This window comes from Nicotiana tabacum, chromosome 21, assembly GCF_000715075.1.
Source record: "Nicotiana tabacum cultivar K326 chromosome 21, ASM71507v2, whole genome shotgun sequence".
NCBI classification, from domain to species: domain Eukaryota; kingdom Viridiplantae; phylum Streptophyta; class Magnoliopsida; order Solanales; family Solanaceae; genus Nicotiana; species Nicotiana tabacum.
Window position 1 is genome coordinate 38,186,672 of NC_134100.1, and position 9,193 is coordinate 38,195,864.

Sequence of the window (9,193 nt, forward strand, 5' to 3'; positions counted from 1 at the left end):
TTATTTCCTTCGGGGAGCTCAATAACTAACCATAATATATTAATGTGGTTGTAGTATAAAGCATTCTACAAGGATGCTTTTGCCTTAGAATGATACTTAATAAAATTATTCAAGATGTTTTACTTACAATAGATACGTACGACAATTATCTTTATGCCACAAAAATAATATTTATATTCTCTGTTATTCTAGCTCTTCAGGAGGTGAGTTGTCGTATTTCTTCATTCACTCCAGGGAATAAAAATGTGCTTCAAAAATAACTTTGAATAGCTCATTATTTTGTTTAAGCACAAAAAGACACAGTTTCATAATATTTTCCTGCTTCAGGAGAAAAATTCAATTGTTTTACTACTCAGTAGCAAATTTAAAATACGAAATATTGAATATATATTCTCTCAATCATATTACCTCTTCTGGAGGTCAATTGTAATATATTTACATCAAGAGCGCGTTCATATTTAAGAGATTTATTAATATTGTCACATTCACTTTAAGGAATTGATTAATATTTATTAAAAGTTCTCATCCTTCAGGGAACAGAACATAATTATCTGAATATGCATTAATCACACAAAATCGTGTGATGGCTTATAACCTCTTTTAAGATAATGCTTCTTCAGGTGCAAATCGAGGTATGCATGTAATATAGATAAATTTTCTCTAACTTATCTTCATTGTAATCATAGCAAGTCTAAATTATTACTTCTGATGGTCATAGGCATAAACCACTTCTGGTGATTAAAATTTTTTAGTTATAACGAGATATGAAATATTCAACCACTTCTAGTGATTATACGTTTCTTATGAATTCTGCTGGAGTTCAAGCGATGCTCTGCAGGAGCAAATTTGATGACTCTTCACAATTTTGGTCTTCAGGAACAATTTGAGGCATGAATTGTCAAAGGAACAAATTAGATTCCTAAGATTAAATAAACCCAACGAAGTCAATCATGCTAGTAGCAAAAGACAAAATGAAGAATGGAAATACTAACCTTTAGTGTAGATTCTTAATGATGTAATATAATCTGATTAGTAGTTATAAACTTTTGTTTACTCAAAATAAATAAATAATTAGTGTTAGCAAAGAGATGAAAGGGCAAAAGAAAATTGAGAATTCACGATTCCTTTGGTTAGTTTCAGCCAATCATGAAATCATCCTACTTTGCTAATGTCAAAAGGAAACATTGATACCAAAGGAATACCATTACTTCTAACCACCATAAAAATGGTGGTTGCAATAACTTAGTACTACTTACCGTGGGAACCGACGTCTTGTAACGAGGATAAGTAGGATTTTTTCTTCTTTCCCCAGATCTTTAGATCCATTTTTCTCTTCTTCTTTTTAAAAAAAAAAAAATATTTATGGCAGAGTCTCGTGCTAATAACGTGTTATAAAATAAAGAGTACAAAGTAAATAAATCGAAGACAAGTATAAAGGGAGATTGATATTAGCTTCAAACTGATGTACATAATGAACTGAATTCTCCTCTATTTATAGGAGAAAGGAAGCTGCTGTGTAAGCAGCTACTGCAAGCTGCTTGTAAGCTAATGTGTAAGCAGCTACTCTAAGCTGCTGTGTAAGCTGCTTGTAAGCTGCTACTGTACCAGATATAAATAATCTTCTATCAGAGGTAATATTTATCCATAACGGAGTACCGAAATGATAAGCTTATTCAAGAGGCTTATTTCCAATAGAGTACTAAATAGATAAACATATTTACGGCGGAATCCCATATGGATAAGCTTCTTCAGGAAGCTTACTTACAACGGAGTACTAAATGAACATCCATAATATAATATATTTATAACATTTACTAATTAATTAGTTCTTAAAGAATAATAAAAATTTATAAGAATACATATTATTATTAGTGTAAAGTAAAAACTTAGATGCTTTTTAGTGTGTAAATTGCTTTCCGCATGTGCAAATATTTCAAACAAGATTCTTCATTAAATTTTGACCAGTCTTAAAATTTTGACTAAATTGCTTTACATATTTAGAGATTACACAAAATTACCGTAGATTACAATTCTATTATTTAAAATTTACAAGGAAAAATTATATAGTTATTGGCAGAATTCGTATACAGCCTTCTACACTTGTCAAGTTTTCTATTTAAACATCTCATCTAAGGCTCAATCTATGTCATTAGTAGAAAAATATGTATGTATATACGTATGTATGTATTCTATTCATTTTCAATGCGTGAAATACCTTTGAAATAAATTTATTTTTTAGCTAATACTACCCATAGGGATGCCTTTGTGGATATATATTAATAACTAGTCTCTAGGTACCCACTTACGCACGTTGTTCGTATCTAACTGTATCAATTTAAAAATAACCACATAAATAATATTATGCAAAGTGTTTGTGTCTAAAATAATAATTAAAGAAAAAGATCATGATTAATAAATGTTGATTCTATTTAGATACAGCAATAACAACATACCTAGTAAAGCCCCACAAGTGGGGTATGTGGAGGGCACCATGTATGCAAACCTTACCCCTACCTTGTGAGGGTAAAGAGATTATTTCTGATAGACCCTCGACTAAAGAAACGCATAATCACCGCAGTTAAGATAAGAGAATACTACAAGAAGAATTCATGTAAAGATAAACAGTAATCATAGTAAAAAATAAAAAATAAAGTAACCGAAGCAAAAGCAATACATGTCTGAAATCTATGCATAGGGAATACAAGAATGCACTAGTACTACAGGTATAGAAAAGCAACACAGGTAAGAAAAAGAATTATGTTTGACATCTTCCTAACCTACTACCCTAATCCTTGATCTCCATGCCCTCCTATCAAGGGTCATGTCTTCGACAAGCTTAAATAAGATGTACCTCTTTGTCACGCCTCAAACTCGGGGAGCGCGACCGGCGCTCAACCGAGTAAACCCGGCCGAGCAAGCCTGTTAGATTTTCTTCTACCCAAATCATCCATGAATAAAGAGGAGATGTACTCAATTAGTCAAACATTGAAAAGATTTCATTAACAACTCCCATTTCATTTCCATTAGCAGCTTCATTCATAATTTCAAAAATATTATAAGTTTATAGATATAATGAAAAACATGTTTGTCAAATATCAATATTTCTAGTTCAATTCCCAACATTCAACTGCCACCCATAACCTGTCTACGGAGCCTCTAAATGTGACAGAAGAATAGTATGGAAGTGCTGGCAACAAGGCCCTGGCTATACCTCAAAATATAATACATGAGAAACAGAAGATACATGATCCCGAAATGAAGCGGGGCTCACCAAATCACCTGAAAAGAGTATACTGCTATCACTGATCAATGCCACCTGCTATAGGACCACCTGCATCCATTAAAGATGCAACGCCCCCGGTAAAAGGGACGTCAGTACTGTCGAATAGTACTAGTATGTATAGCTAAAAGTCCTCTTTCAAAATAGAATGCCCATATAAGAAAATATAACACATAGAAACAACAAGTCACTATCCACAATATCCAAATGTCCAGTTAAAAACATGATAATTTGCAAAATACGAACTTCATATATAATTTTTGATCAGGAGATCATTAGCACCGATATACCAATATTTACAATACCGATGTTCACATTACCAATGCCACCGTATTTTTAGCACGGAGTCCGATCACGACCCGATCGGCTAGGCTATCTTATTAGAGAAATCAACCACAATTACTATCAATACCAATACCACCGTAATTTTAGCACGGAGTCCGATCACGACCCGATCGGCTAGGCTATCTCATTAGAGAATCAACAACAATTACTATCAATACCAATACCACTGTAATTTTAGCACGGAGTACGATCTCGACCCGATCGGTTAGGCTGTCTTATTTGAAGACATCAACCAAAATCTCAATTTTAATTATAATTTCCAGCACAATCACCACCATGTGTGCGATATGGTATCCGATCACGACCCGATCGGCTAGGCTGTCTTATTTGAGACATCAACCCTTTTATATCAATCAATCTTATCCCAATTAAGAGGAATAATTTTATCACATCAATCTCATCCTAAATAAGGGGGGAAAATTCCAAAAATAACATAGGTGGAAACGTATTTACCTTATCATCTTTCATATTGTATAAATCTCAACTAGTATTTTCAACCAATAACAACAATAATATTTCCTTGACTCTTTTGGCCATTCACAAGATTCTTTATTCAAGGCACGATGGCCATATTTGATATTCCACACTTTCATTTCTTCCCTCTCATGTATCATCATCATAAATATCAACATACATATAATATTCCGGAAATCACAACTTTAAGTTCATTAGAAATGAAAAATTTAAGTACAATAGATTTCTTTTCGAGAAATAGAGTAAAATTATTGGCAATTGATGCGCAAGTTAAAATCATCAACAAATAACACACTATTTATTCTTGATATATTTTTCCCACAAAGGGCAATACACAATTTTCACTCACGAATATGTAAGAACGCAAAATACATTGAAAATACTCACAAATCATAGCGTCTGTTAAAACAGCCACATATGAGCATGAATTGAGTTCATAAGCTTTTAGGCAATTCTATTTTCGATATCAATTTTGGAACAGTTGAATCAAAGCTCATTTCATAATCTTTCTCACATCATCTTATTTCATTGGCATCATTGGCCACAAGTATAACTTTCACTCTTGGCACATTGGCCGTACTTTATATTCCCAATTCACTTATTTCACTTCCAATCATCTTTATAGATTATCAATAATAAGACATTCCCAATCAAGACTTTAGGTGCACATATGAGCAATTAAGAGTCTTAAGCATATTGAGATTTTCTTACATAATTTGGATTCATAGCCTTCATTTGAAACATGTCTCAAAGACATAACATTTTAATACACATATCATTCTTGAACACATTTCCAAAGGATAACATAATGTGATAGAAACATTCGAAACACGTTTTGAATACATATTTCTCGACACTTTGATTATTTGGGGCAATTGAATTTATTGAGAACAACTCGGAACATAGAATAAGGAACTTGATCTAACAATACTTGGAACTTACGGGAAGATTATGGAATTTATTTCTAAAAGAGTAGTTTAGCCAACATACCTCAATTGAGCTTCCTCAAACTCTAAAATATTCCGGAATTCTTATCAATTTCAATCTATAATAACAACATCCAATGGGGACCAATATTAGTAACAAATTCTATAATTTAGGCCATTTAGGTATTTTATCAAACACCTAGTGGGCATGAATCTCTACACCTCTTAACCATAGCATTAGCTCATCCAACTAATACCATTTACCAACAATTTATTCCACCATCATTCTTAAACAATTCATAACTTCCAACATCACATACATGACCATCCATCCACACCCAACCAATAAATTTCCATCAAATAATAACCTTTCAATCTCTACAATGGTTATGTATTTAAATTAGGAACTTATGGCTTCCAATCACCATACCATGAGTTCCTATACTTAATTCATACTCATATTCCCATAATATATCCATACATATAAGTCTAAGGGTGTAGGATTACCTTTTGAAAGAAATCTTGCAAAACCCTCCTTTGAGTTCTTAAAGAAATTTCTTGAAAATCTATGTATTTTTTGTGTAGATCTCATCAATACTAGTGTATAAATGATGGAATTTCATACCAAGATAATGGGGATTGCTTACCTTGAAGATGGGAGGAGTTGGTGGTCTTGAGAGAGTGGAGAAGAGCTCCAAATTTCGTCCAAATGAAAATGGGGGAAATGAACCCCGAATTGGATTAAAAAGAGCTGGAGCTGGGGCGCGTCTACTCTAGCGAAGTGTGCCTCACTTCGCTGTCCACTTTATCCAAGGGAAGACAGGATCCGCGTCTGGTCTAGCGAAGTGACCCTCACTTCGCTGTCCGCCAAAATAAATTGGGTGATCTAACATTGGTAATTTGATCATAACTTCTTGTAGAAATATCCAAATGACGAACGGTTTAAAGTGTTAGAAACTAGACTCAAAGATCTTTAATTTGATAGGTCATATATCACATAACTCCTTATATACATGTATATATATGCTCGTCCAAAATTTGGTCTTGTGCGTACTCATTTGGAACTTTAGTCTATCATGAAATTTCCAACTTGACTTGGACTTAGGGCTCTCCTTAGACCACACATCACTTATAATATGCCTCGTACACTTATTATCATATCTAATTGATATCCATTATATTCATAGTCCTCGTCTGCACACAAAACATTATAATTATCACGCATCAACTTTCTTACTAGCGCTTAAGTACTTCTAAATTTTCTGGGGTGTTTCATTCTCCCCCACTTAAGAACATTCGTCCTCGAATGTTTTACAAGTCACTTCTAAGATTAGAGTTACCATTATTTTACCTCCAACCATTATACAGAGACACTTATGACTACATCGGTCTCATACGTCCTCTCCAAAATTTCAACTTACTTATGGCCCTTAAAATTTGGCTATCTTTATAAATTCTTAAAAATTTCGATAGAGTTTCCCCTGTAACTGGGCCTATCCACCTGTCAGAGAATCACCAAAATCAACCTATCAACATATCCACAACTCGACAAAGCATCACAATGTATCAACAACACTAATCTCATTATTACAGGCATTATATGATCAAGAGTGATATCTGGACATGAGCTGCACATATTTAAATCATAACACATAGAGAGTACCATTCAGATCATAACCACTTGATATACAACCGAGCGAAGATATTTTCTTTCCACAACACTTTCGGCCTTCAAGGTGACCTTCTCGACTCACAGACTTTGCCATATCACTTTAACGGAGGCAATCTCAACTCCCGACTTATCTAACAAGGATGGCAAATAGATACCCCTCATAATCTAATTATCCATTAACTTCACCTTCACTAGCTTTCACCGGAATAATAAACAAAGTATTTCCAACTACCTTCTTAGACAGACACATGAAACACCGGATACACAGAGGATAATAATAGGGAAACATCATACTCATAGTTTGGCTTATTTCCTTTGAGATTTTATAAGGCCTAATGTGACTGCACATACTTTACCTTTATTAACAATTCACATAGCATCCTCATAGAGAAAATATTGAGAATAACCCGTTCATTTTCTTCAACTCTAAATCTCTATGCCGAACACTCAAACTAAACCTTTGGCGACCTCCAACAATTAGTCTAAGATATACTAGCTTGAATATGACCATAAAATTTCCTATCCAATATATTTAATCAGAGGATGACGCTTCTTCTTCGACATGTGACATATGGGAGACATAATCGGAAGGATAAAGACATTAGCGCCAGTTATTCTTGGAAGACTATTAGTCATGAAAAGGACATCAACAATTATTTCATTCCATATGCGCCTTTTTTGGCAATAGTAGGTCTCAAAGAGAAATAGCCAAGTACATGACACTAGTTGTCTCCTGGAGTGTAGGGAAAATCAGTTCAACTTGAAATGAGAATATTTTGGCACCACGAATGTTATATGGGTTTCAAAATGCATGAAATTGCATTACGGTCTTAACATTAGCTGACACAAGGAATCTATGTCACAAGCCCATGGGGATGAAAAAGAAGTTGAACACTCGTGAGATTATTATCATTCTCACAACTTAACCTTTGTCAATAGTTGGTCCTATATGAAAGGACTGGAGATCATCATAAGGCTGCTTAAATTTCAACCTCACACAAGTAAAATCATGTAGCTAGGATATCTTAATGTTGGGATGAAACCATGTATTGGTTAGAGAGAATAAACACTTTGCTATGGGCTAGACATGTTTCTGCCATAATAACTCTCCAGCTACAATACCAGGCCACTTCACGGGCAACTACAATACTAGGAACAAAGTGAGTTACTCACTGGGACATGATCTAGGTGGACATGAAAGTCATACTGAGATGGGTAAACAACAAGATCTTCCTGTGACGAATTTGTGAAAATCTCAAATTTCCTAGAAACTTTTATGCGGACAAGTGCCCCCTTTCAATTGACAGGTACACATATGATAGGTGCTGAGATATGCTCTCATGTTACTAGACAGTGAAATGGATTCATGATAATGCTCACAAAGGAGTGAAGTGATTGTTCAAACCATAGGAGCCACATACATCGGAGAGAAAAATAGTGGCTCAAGAAGGATCTCAACAATAGGTTGCTTTACATAGGATTTGATACCGCATAGTAAATATTATAGTGGTGCGTGCATAGGCATAAGTGAGCAGATGTAATTCATTCGAATTAAAAGGTTCTGTAAGAAATTCATCAGGTATAGTCCCTTGTTAAGAATTTAGGGAAGCAAGTGGGAAGTATTAATCCTAGAGTTATAACTCAATTCAAGAACATAATTATAGAGCTCAATTCCTCAAGAAGCTGTAAATAAGAGAATTTATGATAAAGTGGCTTCACGAATAATGCGTCTCATTCGAAGAGTAGGTACATGCAATGTTTTGTGATTCAACGTTTTGGTTAAGACCATATTTATGTAGGCTCTTCAATATGGATGTACATATACAACAAGGAAAATAATGCGGTGTTCATAATGATGTACTAAGGAGTGACTCACTTGATGACCTTAGATTGACAGGACAGTACCTTAATTGATACTCCTCTACTCCACATCCAAAACATACATTAGTACCATAGTGACATTCCCCCGAATGACATCTCATACACTTCACACAACGAGGATGGGGTCCGTTAAACTGACTCGCCCCACTTACCTGATACTTACCCTTTTTGCATACATCTTAAGCATTTCCCTTAGTCTTCCTCCAAGCCTTCATGGCGAGAGTAACAATCTCTGCAACAGCTCATTGTATGGACTTTTGGAATTGCCCAAATCTACCACCCCTAACACGCTTCTGAGCATACTCACAACATGACGCAAATTATTTTCGCCCGCATATCGGGCAGACCAGAATAGGTGTATCCAACCTAAGGGCATTTGTTCTTCTTGTGCCTCCTCTTTCCACAACCATAACATATTTCAAGAATCATCCAACATAAACCGAGTGGCTAAACCCAAGTGGCTCTTCTTTCATATCAAACATTTCGGCTTATTAATGCTAATAATCCTCTTTCATTTCTTAGGTGCTTTCACCACATAAACTGGTGGTGGGGTAACACTAATAAAAACAGGGACACTTCCCCTAGCAACTAGTTCTTTCATTCACTCCTCGCTGC